The sequence below is a fragment of the Crinia signifera genome, chromosome 11, assembly GCF_055691185.1.
Source record: "Crinia signifera chromosome 11, ASM5569118v1, whole genome shotgun sequence".
NCBI lineage: Eukaryota > Metazoa > Chordata > Amphibia > Anura > Myobatrachidae > Crinia > Crinia signifera.
In genome coordinates, this window is record NC_139227.1 from 109,512,537 (window position 1) to 109,530,013 (window position 17,477).

Below are 17,477 nucleotides of genomic sequence, written 5' to 3' on the forward strand. Positions count from 1 at the left end.
AAAATAAGGCACTGCTGAGATTTTAACTCAGGATCTCCTGTTTACTAGACAGGCGCTTTAACCAACTAAGCCACAGCACCACATGAAAGCTGCTGTGTGACTTGAAAATTGCCTGCTTCTCTAAACTTCGTATAATGGTAACAAAATAAGCCAGTGTGAATAAATCTAAAGGTTTTAACCATCTAAGCCACAGCACCACATTTTAGATGCTGTGTTACTTGGAAATTACCGACTTCTATAAACTTTGTATAATGATGACAAAAAAAGCCATAGTGAATGAATCTAAAGGTTCTGCACATCTTATTTTCTATGCTTTAACAGCAAACTTCAAACAAAGATCCTAAAACAGAATGAAAATAAGGCACTGCTGAGATTTAAACTCAGGATCTCCTGTTTACTAGACAGGCGCTTTGACCAACTAAGCCACAGCTCCACATGAAAGCTACTGTGTTACTTGAAAATTGCCTGCTTCTCTAAACTTCGTATAATGGTAACAAATTAAGCCAGAGTGAATAAATCTAAAGGTTTTAACCATCTAAGCCACAGCACCACATTTTAGATGCTGTGTTACTTGGAAATTACCGACTTCTTTAAACTTTGTATACTGATGACAAAGTAAGCCAGAGTGAATGAATCTAAAGATTTTGCACATCTTACTTTTCTATGCTTTAACAGCAACCTGCACACAAAGATCAGAAAACGGAATGAAAATAAGGCACTGCTGAGATTTGAACTCAGGATCTCCTGTTTACTAGACAGGCGCTTTGACCAACTAAGCCACAGCACCACATGAAAGCTACTGTGTTACTTGAAAATTGCCTGCTTCTCTAAACTTCGTATAATGGTAACAAATTAAGCCAGAGTGAATAAATCTAAAGGTTTTACCATCTAAGCCACAGCACCACATTTTAGATGCTGTGTTACTTGGAAATTACCGACTTCTTTAAACTCTGTATAATGATGACAAAGTAAGCCAGAGTGAATGAATCTAAAGATTTTGCACATCTTAATTTTCTATGCTTTAACAGAAACCTGCACACAAAGATCAGAAAACGGAATGAAAATAAGGCACTGCTGAGATTTGAACTCAGGACCTCCTGTTTACTAGCCAGGCGCTTTAACCAACTAAGCCACAGCACCACATAAAAGCTGCTGTGTTACTTGAAAATTGACTGCTTCTCTAAACTTCGTATAATGGTAACAAAATAAGCCAGAGTGAATAAATCTAAAGGTTTTAACCATCTAAGCCACAGCTCCACATTTTAGATGCTGTGTTACTTGGAAATTACCGACTTCTTTAAACTTTGTATAATGATGACAAAGTAAGCCAGAGTGAATGAATCTAAAGGTTTTGCACATCTTACTTTTCTATGCTTTAACAGCAACCTGCACACAAAGATCAGAAAACGGAATGAAAATAAGACACTGCTGAGATTTGAACTCAGGATCTCCTGTTCAACTAAGCCACAGCACCACATGAAAGCTGCTGTGTTACTTCAAAATTGCCTGCTTCTCTAAACTTCGTATAATGGTAACAAAATAAGCCAGTGTGAATAAATCTAAAGGTTTTAACCATCTAAGCCACAGCACCACATTTTAGATGCTGTGTTACTTGGAAATTACCGACTTCTTTAAACTTTGTATAATGATGACAAAGTAAGCCATAGTGAATGAATCTAAAGGTTTTGCACATCTTACTTTTCTATGCTTTAACCGCAACCTGCACACAAAGATCATAAAACGGAATGAAAATAAGGCACTGCTGAGATTTTAACTCAGGATCTCCTGTTTACTAGACAGGCGCTTTAACCAACTAAGCCACAGCACCACATGAAAGCTGCTGTGTGACTTGAAAATTGCCTGCTTCTCTAAACTTCGTATAATGGTAACAAAATAAGCCAGTGTGAATAAATCTAAAGGTTTTAACCATCTAAGCCACAGCACCACACTTTAGATGCTGTGTTACTTGGAAATTACCGACTTCTATAAACTTTGTATAATGATGACAAAAAAAGCCATAGTGAATGAATCTAAAGGTTCTGCACATCTTATTTTCTATGCTTTAACAGCAAACTTCAAACAAAGATCCTAAAACAGATTGAAAATAAGGCACTGCTGAGATTTAAACTCAGGATCTCCTGTTTACTAGACAGGCGCTTTGACCAACTAAGCCACAGCACCACATGAAAGCTACTGTGTTACTTGAAAATTGCCTGCTTCTCTAAACTTCGTATAATGGTAACAAATTAAGCCAGAGTGAATAAATCTAAAGGTTTTAACCATCTAAGCCACAGCACCACATTTTAGATGCTGTGTTACTTGGAAATTACCGACTTCTTTAAACTTTGTATACTGATGACAAAGTAAGCAAGAGTGAATGAATCTAAAGATTTTGCACATCTTACTTTTCTATGCTTTAACAGCAACCTGCACACAAAGATCAGAAAACGGAATGAAAATAAGGCACTGCTGAGATTTGAACTCAGGATCTCCTGTTTACTAGACAGGCGCTTTGACCAACTAAGCCACAGCACCACATGAAAGCTACTGTGTTACTTGAAAATTGCCTGCTTCTCTAAACTTCGTATAATGGTAACAAATTAAGCCAGAGTGAATAAATCTAAAGGTTTTACCATCTAAGCCACAGCACCACATTTTAGATGCTGTGTTACTTGGAAATTACCGACTTCTTTAAACTCTGTATAATGATGACAAAGTAAGCCAGAGTGAATGAATCTAAAGATTTTGCACATCTTACTTTTCTATGCTTTAACAGAAACCTGCACACAAAGATCAGAAAACGGAATGAAAATAAGGCACTGCTGAGATTTGAACTCAGGATCTCCTGTTTACTAGACAGGCGCTTTAACCAACTAAGCCACAGCACCACATAAAAGCTGCTGTGTTACTTGAAAATTGACTGCTTCTCTAAACTTCGTATAATGGTAACAAAATAAGCCAGAGTGAATAAATCTAAAGGTTTTAACCATCTAAGCCACAGCTCCACATTTTAGATGCTGTGTTACTTGGAAATTACCGACTTCTTTAAACTTTGTATAATGATGACAAAGTAAGCCAGAGTGAATGAATCTAAAGGTTTTGCACATCTTACTTTTCTATGCTTTAACAGCAACCTGCACACAAAGATCAGAAAACGGAATGAAAATAAGACACTGCTGAGATTTGAACTCAGGATCTCCTGTTCAACTAAGCCACAGCACCACATGAAAGCTGCTGTGTTACTTCAAAATTGCCTGCTTCTCTAAACTTCGTATAATGGTAACAAAATAAGCCAGTGTGAATAAATCTAAAGGTTTTAACCATCTAAGCCACAGCACCACATTTTAGATGCTGTGTTACTTGGAAATTACCGACTTCTTTAAACTTTGTATAATGATGACAAAGTAAGCCATAGTGAATGAATCTAAAGGTTTTGCACATCTTACTTTTCTATGCTTTAACCGCAACCTGCACACAAAGATCATAAAACGGAATGAAAATAAGGCACTGCTGAGATTTTAACTCAGGATCTCCTGTTTACTAGACAGGCGCTTTAACCAACTAAGCCACAGCACCACATGAAAGCTGCTGTGTGACTTGAAAATTGCCTGCTTCTCTAAACTTCGTATAATGGTAACAAAATAAGCCAGTGTGAATAAATCTAAAGGTTTTAACCATCTAAGCCACAGCACCACATTTTAGATGCTGTGTTACTTGGAAATTACCGACTTCTATAAACTTTGTATAATGATGACAAAAAAAGCCATAGTGAATGAATCTAAAGGTTCTGCACATCTTATTTTCTATGCTTTAACAGCAAACTTCAAACAAAGATCCTAAAACAGAATGAAAATAAGGCACTGCTGAGATTTAAACTCAGGATCTCCTGTTTACTAGACAGGCGCTTTGACCAACTAAGCCACAGCACCACATGAAAGCTACTGTGTTACTTGAAAATTGCCTGCTTCTCTAAACTTCGTATAATGGTAACAAATTAAGCCAGAGTGAATAAATCTAAAGGTTTTAACCATCTAAGCCACAGCACCACATTTTAGATGCTGTGTTACTTGGAAATTACCGACTTCTTTAAACTTTGTATACTGATGACAAAGTAAGCCAGAGTGAATGAATCTAAAGATTTTGCACATCTTACTTTTCTATGCTTTAACAGCAACCTGCACACAAAGATCAGAAAACGGAATGAAAATAAGGCACTGCTGAGATTTGAACTCAGGATCTCCTGTTTACTAGACAGGCGCTTTGACCAACTAAGCCACAGCACCACATGAAAGCTACTGTGTTACTTGAAAATTGCCTGCTTCTCTAAACTTCGTATAATGGTAACAAATTAAGCCAGAGTGAATAAATCTAAAGGTTTTACCATCTAAGCCACAGCACCACATTTTAGATGCTGTGTTACTTGGAAATTACCGACTTCTTTAAACTCTGTATAATGATGACAAAGTAAGCCAGAGTGAATGAATCTAAAGATTTTGCACATCTTAATTTTCTATGCTTTAACAGAAACCTGCACACAAAGATCAGAAAACGGAATGAAAATAAGGCACTGCTGAGATTTGAACTCAGGACCTCCTGTTCAACTAAGCCAGAGCACCACATGAAAGCTGCTGTGTTACTTCAAAATTGCCTGCTTCTCTAAACTTCGTATAATGGTAACAAAATAAGCCAGAGTGAATAAATCTAAAGGTTTTACCATCTAAGCCACAGCACCACATTTTAGATGCTGTGTTACTTGGAAATTACCGACTTCTTTAAACTTTGTATAATGATGACAAAGTAAGCCAGAGTGAATGAATCTAAAGATTTTGCACATCTTACTTTTCTATGCTTTAACAGAAACCTGCACACAAAGATCAGAAAACGGAATGAAAATAAGGCACTGCTGAGATTTGAACTCAGGATCTCCTGTTTACTAGACAGGCGCTTTAACCAACTAAGCCACAGCACCACATAAAAGCTGCTGTGTTACTTGAAAATTGACTGCTTCTCTAAACTTCGTATAATGGTAACAAAATAAGCCAGAGTGAATAAATCTAAAGGTTTTAACCATCTAAGCCACAGCTCCACATTTTAGATGCTGTGTTACTTGGAAATTACCGACTTCTTTAAACTTTGTATAATGATGACAAAGTAAGCCAGAGTGAATGAATCTAAAGGTTTTGCACATCTTACTTTTCTATGCTTTAACAGCAACCTGCACACAAAGATCAGAAAACGGAATGAAAATAAGACACTGCTGAGATTTGAACTCAGGATCTCCTGTTCAACTAAGCCACAGCACCACATGAAAGCTGCTGTGTTACTTCAAAATTGCCTGCTTCTCTAAACTTCGTATAATGGTAACAAAATAAGCCAGTGTGAATAAATCTAAAGGTTTTAACCATCTAAGCCACAGCACCACATTTTAGATGCTGTGTTACTTGGAAATTACCGACTTCTTTAAACTTTGTATAATGATGACAAAGTAAGCCATAGTGAATGAATCTAAAGGTTTTGCACATCTTACTTTTCTATGCTTTAACCGCAACCTGCACACAAAGATCATAAAACGGAATGAAAATAAGGCACTGCTGAGATTTTAACTCAGGATCTCCTGTTTACTAGACAGGCGCTTTAACCAACTAAGCCACAGCACCACATGAAAGCTGCTGTGTGACTTGAAAATTGCCTGCTTCTCTAAACTTCGTATAATGGTAACAAAATAAGCCAGTGTGAATAAATCTAAAGGTTTTAACTAGAGATGTGCACCGGACACTTTTTCGCGTTTTGGGTTTTGGGTTTTGGGTTCTGATTACCTTCAGGTTTTGGGTTCTAATGGGTTTTTCCAAAACACCCCCTAAAGGTTTTGGGTTTTGGGTTTTGGGTTTTGGGTTCTGATTTTTTTGAAAAAAGCATAAAAATGGTTAACATTGCATAATTTAGGTGTTTTTTTGCTCCTATGCTATTATTAACCCCATCAGCTTTCTTCTCCACTCATTTACAGTCTATTCTGAAGACCTCACACCTCACAATATTGTTTTTAGGCCAAAATGTTGCACCGAGGTAGCTGGATGACTATGATAAGCAAGACAAATGGGCGGCACAAACACGTGGCCCATCTAGGAGTGGCACTGCAGTGGCAGATAGAAAAACTAGGCCCCAAAGAGCACATTATTCAAAAGAAAAAAAGAGGTGCAAGATGGAATTGTCCAAGGGCCCTCCCACCCAAACTAGGCCCCAAAGAGCACATCATTCAAAAGACAAAAAAGAGGTGCAAGATGGAATTGTCCTACGGCACTCCCACCCAAACTAGGCCCCAAAGAGCACATTATTCAAAAGACAAAAAAGAGGTGCAAGATGGAAGTGTCCAAGGGCACTCCCACCCAAACTAGGCCCCAAAGAGTACATTATTCAAAAGACAAAAAAGAGGTGCAAGATGGAAGTGTCCAAGGGCACTCCCACCCAAACTAGGCCCCAAAGAGCACATTATTCAAAAGACAAAAAAGAGGTGCAAGATGGAATTGTCCTACGGCACTCCCACCCAAACTAGGCCCCAAAGAGCACATTATTCAAAAGACAAAAAAGAGGTGCAAGATGGAATTGTCCTACGGCACTCCCACCCAAACTAGGCCCCAAAGAGCACATTATTCAAAAGACAAAAAAGAGGTGCAAGATGGAAGTGTCCAAGGGCACTCCCACCCAAACTAGGCCCCAAAGAGCACATTATTCAAAAGACAAAAAAGAGGTGCAAGATGGAATTGTCCTACGGCACTCCCACCCAAACAAGGCCCCAAAGAGCACATTATTCAAAAGACAAAAAAGAGGTGCAAGATGGAATTGTCCTTGGGCCCTCCCACCCACCCTTATGTTGTATAAACAGGACACGCACACTTTAACAAACCAATCATTTCAGCCACAGGGTCTGCCACACGACTGTGGCTGAAATGATTGGTTCGTTTGGGCCCCCACATCACAAGCTGCCATTTAATATGTCCCTGCACAAACTGGCTCTACAGAGGCAAAAGGTCGTCCTCATCCTCATCCAGCGATTCCTCACCACCATCAGTATCTTGTTCTTCCTCACCCTCACAGAGTATTAATTCGTCCCCGCTGGAATCCACCACCACAGGTTCCTGTGTACTTTGTGGACGCTGGTCTTTCTCGTAGAATTGATAATTCATTTTTATGAACATCATCTTCTCCACATTTTTTGGAAGCAACCTCCTACGCTTATTGCTGACAAGGTTCCCAGCTGCACTAAAAACTCTTTCGGAGTACACACTGGAGGAAGGGCAACTGAGGTAATATAGAGCCAGTTTGTACAGGGGCTTCCAAATTTCCTTTTTTTTCTGCCAGTACTGGTAAGGACTCTCTGACATGCCTACTTGGGTGCTGTCACCCATATAATCCTCCACCATTCTGTCAATGGTGATAGCATCATAGGCAGTGGAAGTAGACATGTCAGAAATTGTTGGAAGGTCCTTCAGCCCAGACCAAATGTCCAAACTTGGTCCTTTATCACCACCAGCGGGGGGTTTAGGAAATCGCAGTTGTTTCCTTGCAGAACCAGTTGCTGGAGAAAATGAAGGAGAAGGTGCTGCTGAGTCACTTTCCACTTCAGAAGATGACAGTTTTCTAACCAGCAGTTCTTTGCACTTCTGCAGGCTTGTGTCCGCCGGAAAGAGTGACACCACGTAGGCTTTAAACCGAGGATCGAGCACGGTGGCCAAAATGTACTCCTCTGATTTCAAAATTTGTACCACCCTCGAATCCTGGCAAAGCGTATGAAGGACTTCATCCACAAGTCCCACATGCTTAGAGGACTCGCTCCATCTCAGCTCCTCCTTCACTTTCTCCAACTGTTTCTGCAAAAGCCTGATGAGGGGAATGACCTGACTCAAGCTGGCAGTGTCTGAACTGACTTCACGTGTGGCAAGTTCGAAGGGTTGGAGAATCTTGCACAACACTGAAATCATTCTCCACTGTGCTTGAGTCAGGTGCATACCCCCTCCTTTGCCTATGTCATAGGTGGATGTATAGGCTTGAATGGCCCTTTGCTGCTCCTCCATCCTCTGAAGCATATAGAGGGTTGAGTTCCACCGCGTTACGACCTCTTGCTTCAGCTGATGGAGGGGCAGGTTCAACAGTGTTTGCTGCCGCTCCAGTCTTTGGCATGCAGCCGCCGAATGACGAAAGTGGCCACAAATTTTTCGGGCCACCGAAAGAGTCCCCTGCACAGCTCTGTTGTCTCTTAGAAAACTCTGGACCACCAAATTTATCGTGTGAGCAAAACAGGGCACATGCTGGAATTTGCCCTGCTTTAATGCCCGCACGATATTGCAGGCATTGTCTGACACCACAAATCCCCAGGAGAGTCTAAGAGGGGTAAGCCATTGCCCAATGATTACCCTCAGTTTCTGTAAGAGGTTATCGGCGGTGTGCCTCTTACGGAAAGCGGTTACACACAACGTAGCCTGCCTAGGAAGGAGCTGGCATTTCCCAGGTCCTACTACTGGTGCTGCTGCTGTTGTTGCTGCTGGACAAGGTGATTCATCTACCCAGTGGGCTGTCACGGTCATGTAATCCCTAGTCTGCCCTTTTCCACTTGTCCACATGTCCGTTGTTAAGTGGACAGTGGGTATGACCGCATTTTTCAGGGCACTGAGAACACTTTTATGCACTTTACTGTACAGCTTCGGTATCGCCTGTCTAGCGAAGTGGAATCTTGACGGTATTTTGTAACGGGGACACACTAAGTCCATCAATCGTCTAAATCCTACTCCAGCAGTTATGGACACCGGAAGCACATCTAATACAATCAGATCTGCTAAGGCCTCAGTTACCCGCTTTGCCATTGGATGACTGCTGTCATACTTCATCTTCATGGCAAAGGACTGTTGGACAGTCAATTGCTTAGTGAAATAAGTGTTCCGACTTCCCCTCCGGGATGATGAATGACTCCCAGCAGCAACAGCAGCAGCGGCAGCAGTAGGAGGCGTAGCAATGCAGGATCCTCCAGAAGAATCCCGGATAGGAGAGGAGTCAGTCAGGCAAGTAACATGGCCTATAGGACTACTCCCAATCCTCATTGAGGAAGAAATTGACGAGGAGGGACTTTGCGGTGTAGTTGGGCACGTGGACACAACAGGACAAAGGGATTTAGTTGTCCCTGGACTGTGTACATTCTTAGCCACAGTTTCTGAACTAAACAGCAACTTATGAACGCTCTTCAAGTGACGTAGAAGGGAGGATGTCCCTAGGTGGGAAACGTCCTTACCCCTGCTTATTTGAGCTTTGCATAAGCTACATATGGCAAAACAATTGTTGGACGGTTTGGGATAAAAATAATTCCAGACCGAAGAGGTGGATTTATTGGTCTTCTGTCCAGGCATGGTGATGCCCTTTGGGATCTCACGGACAACAACTGTCTTGCCCGGTGCCTCATTTAAGCAAACCGCATCAGCATCGTCCTCCTCGTCAATTTCTCCCTCAGCACCAGCTTCATCAATATCCTCCTCCTGGTGTACAACACTGACACCTTCATTATCGACATCTGCAACTGCACTGTCTGTGATCCTTCCAGCACATGCAGAGGGTGTGCTGCGAATGCTGAAAGGAGCATCCTCTTCCCGTACAGTGATGGGAAGGTCAGGCATCGCAACCACCAACACCCTTGGACTCTCCACTGGGATTTGTGATACCATGTCTTCTTTGGAAGGCAGAGTTGTTTGCTGGATTTTTGTTGGTGACACCTTAAATCTCTTAAATTTTAAAGTGGGAGAAGGAGGAGGAGGAGGAGGAGGACTTTGATCATCTTGTGAAGCTGAGCCACTAGTCATGAACATAGGCCATGGCCGTAGCCGTTCCTTGCCACTCCGCGTTGTAAATGGCACACTGGCAACTTTAAGTTTCTCCTCCAATGATTTGCTTTTTCTTTTTAAGGGCCTTTTACTCAACTTTGGCTTTTTGGATTTTACATGCCCTCTACTTTGACACTGGGCATCGGCCTTGGCAGACGACGTCGATGGCATTTCATCGCCTATGTCATGATGACTAGTGGCATCAGCTTCAGAAGCACGACGAAGTGGCTCCTCATCTTTTCCTTTTTTTTTATCCTCCATATTTTGGATATCTAACGGTAGGCAGCGGTGTCAGCAAACTGGATACCGAGATATCAGCTGGTTGTTGTCACTATCCAGTGACAACAGCAGCAAGATACAAAAGTGGATATATATCAGTAACACAACAAGTGGCGTCAGCAAACCAGAGTTATGTACTGCGATATCTAACGGTAGGCAGCGGTGGCAGCAAACTGGATACCGAGATATCAGCTGGTTGTTGTCACTAGCCAGTGACAACAGCAGCAAGATACAATATTTATTTTGTGGATAGTTACACTGGTAGGTAACACAACAAGTGGCGTCAGCAAACCGGAGTTATTTACTGCGATATATGTAACGGCAGCAGTGGCAGCAAACTGGATACCCAGATATCAGCTGGTTGTTGTCACTAGCCAGTGACAACAGCAGCAAGATACAATATTTATTTTGTGGATAGTTACACTGGTAGGTAACACAACAGGTGGCGTCAGCAAACCGGAGTTATTTACTGCGATATATGTAACGGCAGCGGTGGCAGCAAACTGGATACCCAGATATCAGCTGGTTGTTGTCACTAGCCAGTGACAACAGCAGCAAGATACAATATTTATTTTGTGGATAGTTACACTGGTAGGTAACACAACAAGTGGCGTCAGCAAACCGGAGTTATTTACTGCGATATATGTAACGGCAGCAGTGGCAGCAAACTGGATACCCAGATATCAGCTGGTTGTTGTCACTAGCCAGTGACAACAGCAGCAAGATACAAAAGTGGATACACTGGTAGGTAACACAACAAGTGGCGTCAGCAAACCGGAGTTATTTACTGCGATATATGTAACGGCAGCAGTGGCAGCAAACTGGATACCCAGATATCAGCTGGTTGTTGTCACTAGCCAGTGACAACAGCAGCAAGATACAATATTTATTTTGTGGATAGTTACACTGGTAGGTAACACAACAGGTGGCGTCAGCAAACCGGAGTTATTTACTGCGATATATGTAACGGCAGCGGTGGCAGCAAACTGGATACCCAGATATCAGCTGGTTGTTGTCACTAGCCAGTGACAACAGCAGCAAGATACAATATTTATTTTGTGGATAGTTACACTGGTAGGTAACACAACAAGTGGCGTCAGCAAACCGGAGTTATTTACTGCGATATATGTAACGGCAGCAGTGGCAGCAAACTGGATACCCAGATATCAGCTGGTTGTTGTCACTAGCCAGTGACAACAGCAGCAAGATACAATATTTATTTTGTGGATAGTTACACTGGTAGGTAACACAACAAGTGGCGTCAGCAAACCGGAGTTATTTACTGCGATATATGTAACGGCAGCGGTGGCAGCAAACTGGATACCCAGATATCAGCTGGTTGTTGTCACTAGCCAGTGACAACAGCAGCAAGATACAATATTTATTTTGTGGATAGTTACACTGGTAGGTAACACAACAAGTGGCGTCAGCAAACCGGAGTTATTTACTGCGATATATGTAACGGCAGCGGTGGCAGCAAACTGGATACCCAGATATCAGCTGGTTGTCACTAGCCAGTGACAACAGCAGCAAGATACAATATTTATTTTGTGGATACACTGGTAGGTAACACAACAAGTGGCGTCAGCAAACCGGAGTTATTTACTGCGATATATGTAACGGCAGCGGTGGCAGCAAACTGGATACCCAGATATCAGCTGGTTGTTGTCACTAGCCAGTGACAACAGCAGCAAGATACAAAAGTGGATACACTGGTAGGTAACACAACAAGTGGCGTCAGCAAACCACAGTTAAAAATTTAATTACTGAGTCTGCGATATCTAACGGCAGCCAGTGGTGTCAGCAACAACAACAACTTAATTATTTTTTTTTATATTTTTATATATTTTTAATTTTTTTTTTATTTTTTTTTATATACTCTGAGAGGTAGGTACAAGGTAGTGGCACTGGCAACAACAGAGGTGACTGCCTGGTAGGTGTTTACAACCATATAACAGGTAGCCAGGCAGCACAAAAACCCTCTCTGGCAGCACAATAAAAATTATTAAACCCCCCTCTGTCTGTAGTATTCTGTAGCAGGCTAGCAGCAGCAGTGACACAATTAGAGATGAGCAGGCTATAGCAATATAGAAAGAAAACCCCCTCTGCGGCAGTACAATAAACCCCCCTCTGTCTGTAGTATTCTGTAGCAGCAGCAGTGACACAAATTACAGATGAGCAGGCTACAGCAATATAGAAAAAAAAATCACTCTCCAGCAGCACAATAAAAATGATTAAACCCCCTCTGTACTTGCAGCTCTTTAGCAGCAAGCAGCACAGTGACACACACAACGCTCCAGCAAACCCCCCTCACGGAGCAATAAATAAAACCCCCCTCTCTGGCAGCACTGCTGCCTGCTCTGCGTCGCCCCACAGAATGAAGATGGCGTCGGCGGGTCCCGGCTTTTATGTAATCCGGATCTCGCGAGAATCCGACGTCACCAATGTGACGTCGGGCCTCGATTTCGGCTCCGGGCCTGCGCGGGAGTCCGCGGACGTCCTGGATCCGGATTCGGATTCAGGACGTCCGTGCGGATCCGGATCTCGGAGATCCGGACCCGCTCATCACTAGTTTTAACCATCTAAGCCACAGCACCACATTTTAGATGCTGTGTTACTTGGAAATTACCGACTTCTATAAACTTTGTATAATGATGACAAAAAAGCCATAGTGAATGAATCTAAAGGTTCTGCACATCTTATTTTCTATGCTTTAACAGCAAACTTCAAACAAAGATCCTAAAACAGAATGAAAATAAGGCACTGCTGAGATTTAAACTCAGGATCTCCTGTTTACTAGACAGGCGCTTTGACCAACTAAGCCACAGCACCACATGAAAGCTACTGTGTTACTTGAAAATTGCCTGCTTCTCTAAACTTCGTATAATGGTAACAAATTAAGCCAGAGTGAATAAATCTAAAGGTTTTAACCATCTAAGCCACAGCACCACATTTTAGATGCTGTGTTACTTGGAAATTACCGACTTCTTTAAACTTTGTATACTGATGACAAAGTAAGCCAGAGTGAATGAATCTAAAGATTTTGCACATCTTACTTTTCTATGCTTTAACAGCAACCTGCACACAAAGATCAGAAAACGGAATGAAAATAAGGCACTGCTGAGATTTGAACTCAGGATCTCCTGTTTACTAGACAGGCGCTTTGACCAACTAAGCCACAGCACCACATGAAAGCTACTGTGTTACTTGAAAATTGCCTGCTTCTCTAAACTTCGTATAATGGTAACAAATGAAGCCAGAGTGAATAAATCTAAAGGTTTTAACCATCTAAGCCACAGCACCACATTTTAGATGCTGTGTTACTTGGAAATTACCGACTTCTTTAAACTCTGTATAATGATGACAAAGTAAGCCAGAGTGAATGAATCTAAAGATTTTGCACATCTTACTTTTCTATGCTTTAACAGCAACCTGCACACAAAGATCAGAAAACGGAATTAAAATAAGGCACTGCTGAGATTTGAACTCAGGATCTCCGGTTTACTAGACAGGCGCTTTGACCAACTAAGCCACAGCACCTCATGAAAGCTGCTGTGTTACTTGAAAATTGACTGCTCCTCTAAACTTCGTATAATGGTAACAAAATAAGCCAGAGTGAATAATTCTAAAGCTTTTAACCATCTAAGCCACAGCATAAAATGAATAATAAAAAAGAAGGGGATTGTTTTTTTAATCTGTGCTCTTCTGAAATGGAGTGCAACTTTAAACTTTGTATATTGATGACCAAAAGAGCCAGAGTGAATGAATCTAAAGGTTTTGCACAACTTACAGTACTTTTTCATGCTTCAACAGCAAACTGCATGAAAAGATCATAAAACAGAATAAAGCTAAGGCACTGCTGAGATTTGAACTCAGGATCTCCTGTTTACTAGACAGGCACCTTGACCAACTAAGCCACAGCACCACATGAAAGCTACTGTGTTACTTGAAAATTGCCTGCTTCTCTAAACTTCGTATAATGGTAACAAAATAAGCCAGAGTGAATAAATCTAAAGGTTTTAACCATCTAAGCCATAGCACCACATTTTAGATGCTGTGTTACTTGGAAATTACCGACTTCTTTAAACTTTGTATAATGATGACAAAGTAAGCCATAGTGAATGAATCTAAAGGTTTTGCACATCTTACTTTTCTATGCTTTAACCGCAACCTGCACACAAAGATCAGAAAACGGAATGAAAATAAGGCACTGCTGAGATTTGAACTCAGGATCTCCTGTTTACTAGACAGGCGCTTTAACCAACTAAGCCACAGCACCACATGAAAGCTACTGATTTACTAGAAAATTGCCTGCTTCTCTAAACTTCGTATAATGGTAACAAAATAAGCCAGAGTGAATAAATCTAAAGGTTTTAACCATCTAAGCCATAGCACCACATTTTAGATGCTTTGTTACTTGGAAATTACCGACTTCTTTAGACTTTGTATAATGATGACAAAGTAAGCCAGAGTGAATGAATCTAAAGGTTTTGCACATCTTACTTTTCTATGCTTTAACAGCAACCTGCACACAAAGATCAGAAAACGGAATGAAAATAAGGCACTGCTGAGATTTGAACTCAGGATCTCCTGTTTACTAGACAGGCGCTTTAACCAACTAAGCCACAGCACCACCTGAAAGGTACTGTGTTACTTGAAAATTGCCTGCTTCTCTAAACTTCGTATAATGGTAACAAAATAAGCCAGAGTGAATAAATCTAAAGGTTTTAACCATCTAAGCCACAGCACCACATTTTAGATGCTGTGTTACTTGGAAATTACCGACTTCTTTAAACTCTGTATAATGATGACAAAGTAAGCCAGAGTGAATGAATCTAAAGATTTTGCACATCTTACTTTTCTATGCTTTAACAGTCACCTGCACACAAAGATCAGAAAACGGAATGAAAATAAGGCACTGCTGAGATTTGAACTCAGGATCTCCTGTTTACTAGAAAGGCGCTTTAACCAACTAAGCCACAGCACCACATGAAAGCTGCTGTGTTACTTGAAAATTGCCTGCTTCTCTAAACTTCGTATAATGGTAACAAATTAAGCCAGAGTGAATAAATCTAAAGGTTTTAACCATCTAAGCCACAGCACCACATTTTAGATGCTGTGTTACTTGGAAATTACTGAATTCTTTAAACTCTGTATAATGATGACAATGTAAGCCAGAGTGAATGAATCTAAAGATTTTGCACATCTTACTTTTCTATGCTTTAACAGCAACCTGCACACAAAGATCAGAAAACGGAATGAAAATAAGGCACTGCTGAGATTTGAACTCAGGATCTCCTGTTTACTAGACAGGCGCTTTAACCAACTAAGCCACAGCACCTCATGAAAGCTACTGTGTTACTTGAAAATTGCCTGCTTCTCTAAACTTCGTATAATGGTAACAAAATAAGCCAGAGTGAATAAATCTAAAGGTTTAAACCATCTAAGCCACAGCACCACATTTTAGATGCTGTGTTACTTGGAAATTACTGACTTCTTTAAACTCTGTATAATGATGACAATGTAAGCCAGAGTGAATGAATCTAAAGATTTTGCACATCTTACTTTTCTATGCTTTAACAGCAACCTGCACACAAAGATCAGAAAACGGAATGAAAATAAGGCACTGCTGAGATTTGAACTCAGGATCTCCTGTTTACTAGACAGGCGCTTTAACCAACTAAGCCACAGCACCTCATGAAAGCTACTGTGTTACTTGAAAATTGCCTGCTTCTCTAAACTTCGTATAATGGTAATAAAATAAGCCAGAGTGAATAAATCTAAAGGTTTTAACCATCTAAGCCACAGCACCACATTTTAGATGCTGTGTTACTTGGAAATTACCGACTTCTTTAAACTCTGTATAATGATGACAAAGTAAGCCAGAGTGAATGAATCTAAAGATTTTGCACATCTTACTTTTCTATGCTTTAACAGCAACCTGCACACAAAGATCAGAAAACGGAATTAAAATAAGGCACTGCTGAGATTTGAACTCAGGATCTCCGGTTTACTAGACAGGCGCTTTGACCAACTAAGCCACAGCACCTCATGAAAGCTGCTGTGTTACTTGAAAATTGACTGCTCCTCTAAACTTCGTATAATGGTAACAAAATAAGCCAGAGTGAATAATTCTAAAGCTTTTAACCATCTAAGCCACAGCATAAAATGAATAATAAAAAAGAAGGGGATTGTTTTTTTAATCTGTGCTCTTCTGAAATGGAGTGCAACTTTAAACTTTGTATATTGATGACCAAAAGAGCCAGAGTGAATGAATCTAAAGGTTTTGCACAACTTACAGTACTTTTTCATGCTTCAACAGCAAACTGCATGAAAAGATCATAAAACAGAATAAAGCTAAGGCACTGCTGAGATTTGAACTCAGGATCTCCTGTTTACTAGACAGGCACCTTGACCAACTAAGCCACAGCACCACATGAAAGCTACTGTGTTACTTGAAAATTGCCTGCTTCTCTAAACTTCGTATAATGGTAACAAAATAAGCCAGAGTGAATAAATCTAAAGGTTTTAACCATCTAAGCCATAGCACCACATTTTAGATGCTGTGTTACTTGGAAATTACCGACTTCTTTAAACTTTGTATAATGATGACAAAGTAAGCCATAGTGAATGAATCTAAAGGTTTTGCACATCTTACTTTTCTATGCTTTAACCGCAACCTGCACACAAAGATCAGAAAACGGAATGAAAATAAGGCACTGCTGAGATTTGAACTCAGGATCTCCTGTTTACTAGACAGGCGCTTTAACCAACTAAGCCACAGCACCACATGAAAGCTACTGATTTACTTGAAAATTGCCTGCTTCTCTAAACTTCGTATAATGGTAACAAAATAAGCCAGAGTGAATAAATCTAAAGGTTTTAACCATCTAAGCCACAGCACCACATTTTAGATGCTGTGTTACTTGGAAATTACCGACTTCTTTAAACTCTGTATAATGATGACAAAGTAAGCCAGAGTGAATGAATCTAAAGGTTTTGCACATCTTACTTTTCTATGCTTTAACAGTCACCTGCACACAAAGATCAGAAAACGGAATGAAAATAAGGCACTGCTGAGATTTGAACTCAGGATCTCCTGTTTACTAGAAAGGCGCTTTGACCAACTAAGCCACAGCACCACATGAAAGCTGCTGTGTTACTTGAAAATTGCCTGCTTCTCTAAACTTCGTATAATGGTAACAAATTAAGCCAGAGTGAATAAATCTAAAGGTTTTAACCATCTAAGCCACAGCACCACATTTTAGATGCTGTGTTACTTGGAAATTACCGACTTCTTTAAACTCTGTATAATGATGACAAAGTAAGCCAGAGTGA

The 17,477-nt window shown here is 40.8% G+C and overlaps 15 non-coding genes across 15 annotated transcripts; all 15 read right to left on the bottom strand.

Annotated features, from left to right (window-relative positions):
* Positions 1-713: 713 nt before the first annotated feature.
* Positions 714-787, bottom strand: TRNAT-AGU (transfer RNA threonine (anticodon AGU)). Its single transcript has one exon. It is a non-coding gene; the product is annotated as a tRNA-Thr (tRNA).
* A 279-nt stretch (positions 788-1,066) lies between these two features.
* On the bottom strand, positions 1,067-1,140 carry TRNAT-AGU (transfer RNA threonine (anticodon AGU)). The gene has a single exon. It is a non-coding gene; the product is annotated as a tRNA-Thr (tRNA).
* A 967-nt stretch (positions 1,141-2,107) lies between these two features.
* Positions 2,108-2,181, bottom strand: TRNAT-AGU (transfer RNA threonine (anticodon AGU)). Its single transcript has one exon. It is a non-coding gene; the product is annotated as a tRNA-Thr (tRNA).
* Positions 2,182-2,461: 280 nt separating this feature from the next.
* TRNAT-AGU (transfer RNA threonine (anticodon AGU)) lies at positions 2,462-2,535 on the bottom strand. Its single transcript has one exon. It is a non-coding gene; the product is annotated as a tRNA-Thr (tRNA).
* Positions 2,536-2,814: 279 nt separating this feature from the next.
* On the bottom strand, positions 2,815-2,888 carry TRNAT-AGU (transfer RNA threonine (anticodon AGU)). The gene has a single exon. It is a non-coding gene; the product is annotated as a tRNA-Thr (tRNA).
* Positions 2,889-3,855: 967 nt separating this feature from the next.
* TRNAT-AGU (transfer RNA threonine (anticodon AGU)) lies at positions 3,856-3,929 on the bottom strand. Its single transcript has one exon. It is a non-coding gene; the product is annotated as a tRNA-Thr (tRNA).
* Positions 3,930-4,209: 280 nt separating this feature from the next.
* On the bottom strand, positions 4,210-4,283 carry TRNAT-AGU (transfer RNA threonine (anticodon AGU)). Its single transcript has one exon. It is a non-coding gene; the product is annotated as a tRNA-Thr (tRNA).
* A 612-nt stretch (positions 4,284-4,895) lies between these two features.
* On the bottom strand, positions 4,896-4,969 carry TRNAT-AGU (transfer RNA threonine (anticodon AGU)). The gene has a single exon. It is a non-coding gene; the product is annotated as a tRNA-Thr (tRNA).
* Positions 4,970-12,897: 7,928 nt separating this feature from the next.
* Positions 12,898-12,971, bottom strand: TRNAT-AGU (transfer RNA threonine (anticodon AGU)). The gene has a single exon. It is a non-coding gene; the product is annotated as a tRNA-Thr (tRNA).
* Positions 12,972-13,251: 280 nt separating this feature from the next.
* TRNAT-AGU (transfer RNA threonine (anticodon AGU)) lies at positions 13,252-13,325 on the bottom strand. The gene has a single exon. It is a non-coding gene; the product is annotated as a tRNA-Thr (tRNA).
* A 1,019-nt stretch (positions 13,326-14,344) lies between these two features.
* Positions 14,345-14,418, bottom strand: TRNAT-AGU (transfer RNA threonine (anticodon AGU)). The gene has a single exon. It is a non-coding gene; the product is annotated as a tRNA-Thr (tRNA).
* A 280-nt stretch (positions 14,419-14,698) lies between these two features.
* On the bottom strand, positions 14,699-14,772 carry TRNAT-AGU (transfer RNA threonine (anticodon AGU)). The gene has a single exon. It is a non-coding gene; the product is annotated as a tRNA-Thr (tRNA).
* A 634-nt stretch (positions 14,773-15,406) lies between these two features.
* Positions 15,407-15,480, bottom strand: TRNAT-AGU (transfer RNA threonine (anticodon AGU)). The gene has a single exon. It is a non-coding gene; the product is annotated as a tRNA-Thr (tRNA).
* A 280-nt stretch (positions 15,481-15,760) lies between these two features.
* Positions 15,761-15,834, bottom strand: TRNAT-AGU (transfer RNA threonine (anticodon AGU)). The gene has a single exon. It is a non-coding gene; the product is annotated as a tRNA-Thr (tRNA).
* A 1,019-nt stretch (positions 15,835-16,853) lies between these two features.
* On the bottom strand, positions 16,854-16,927 carry TRNAT-AGU (transfer RNA threonine (anticodon AGU)). Its single transcript has one exon. It is a non-coding gene; the product is annotated as a tRNA-Thr (tRNA).
* Positions 16,928-17,477: the final 550 nt, after the last annotated feature.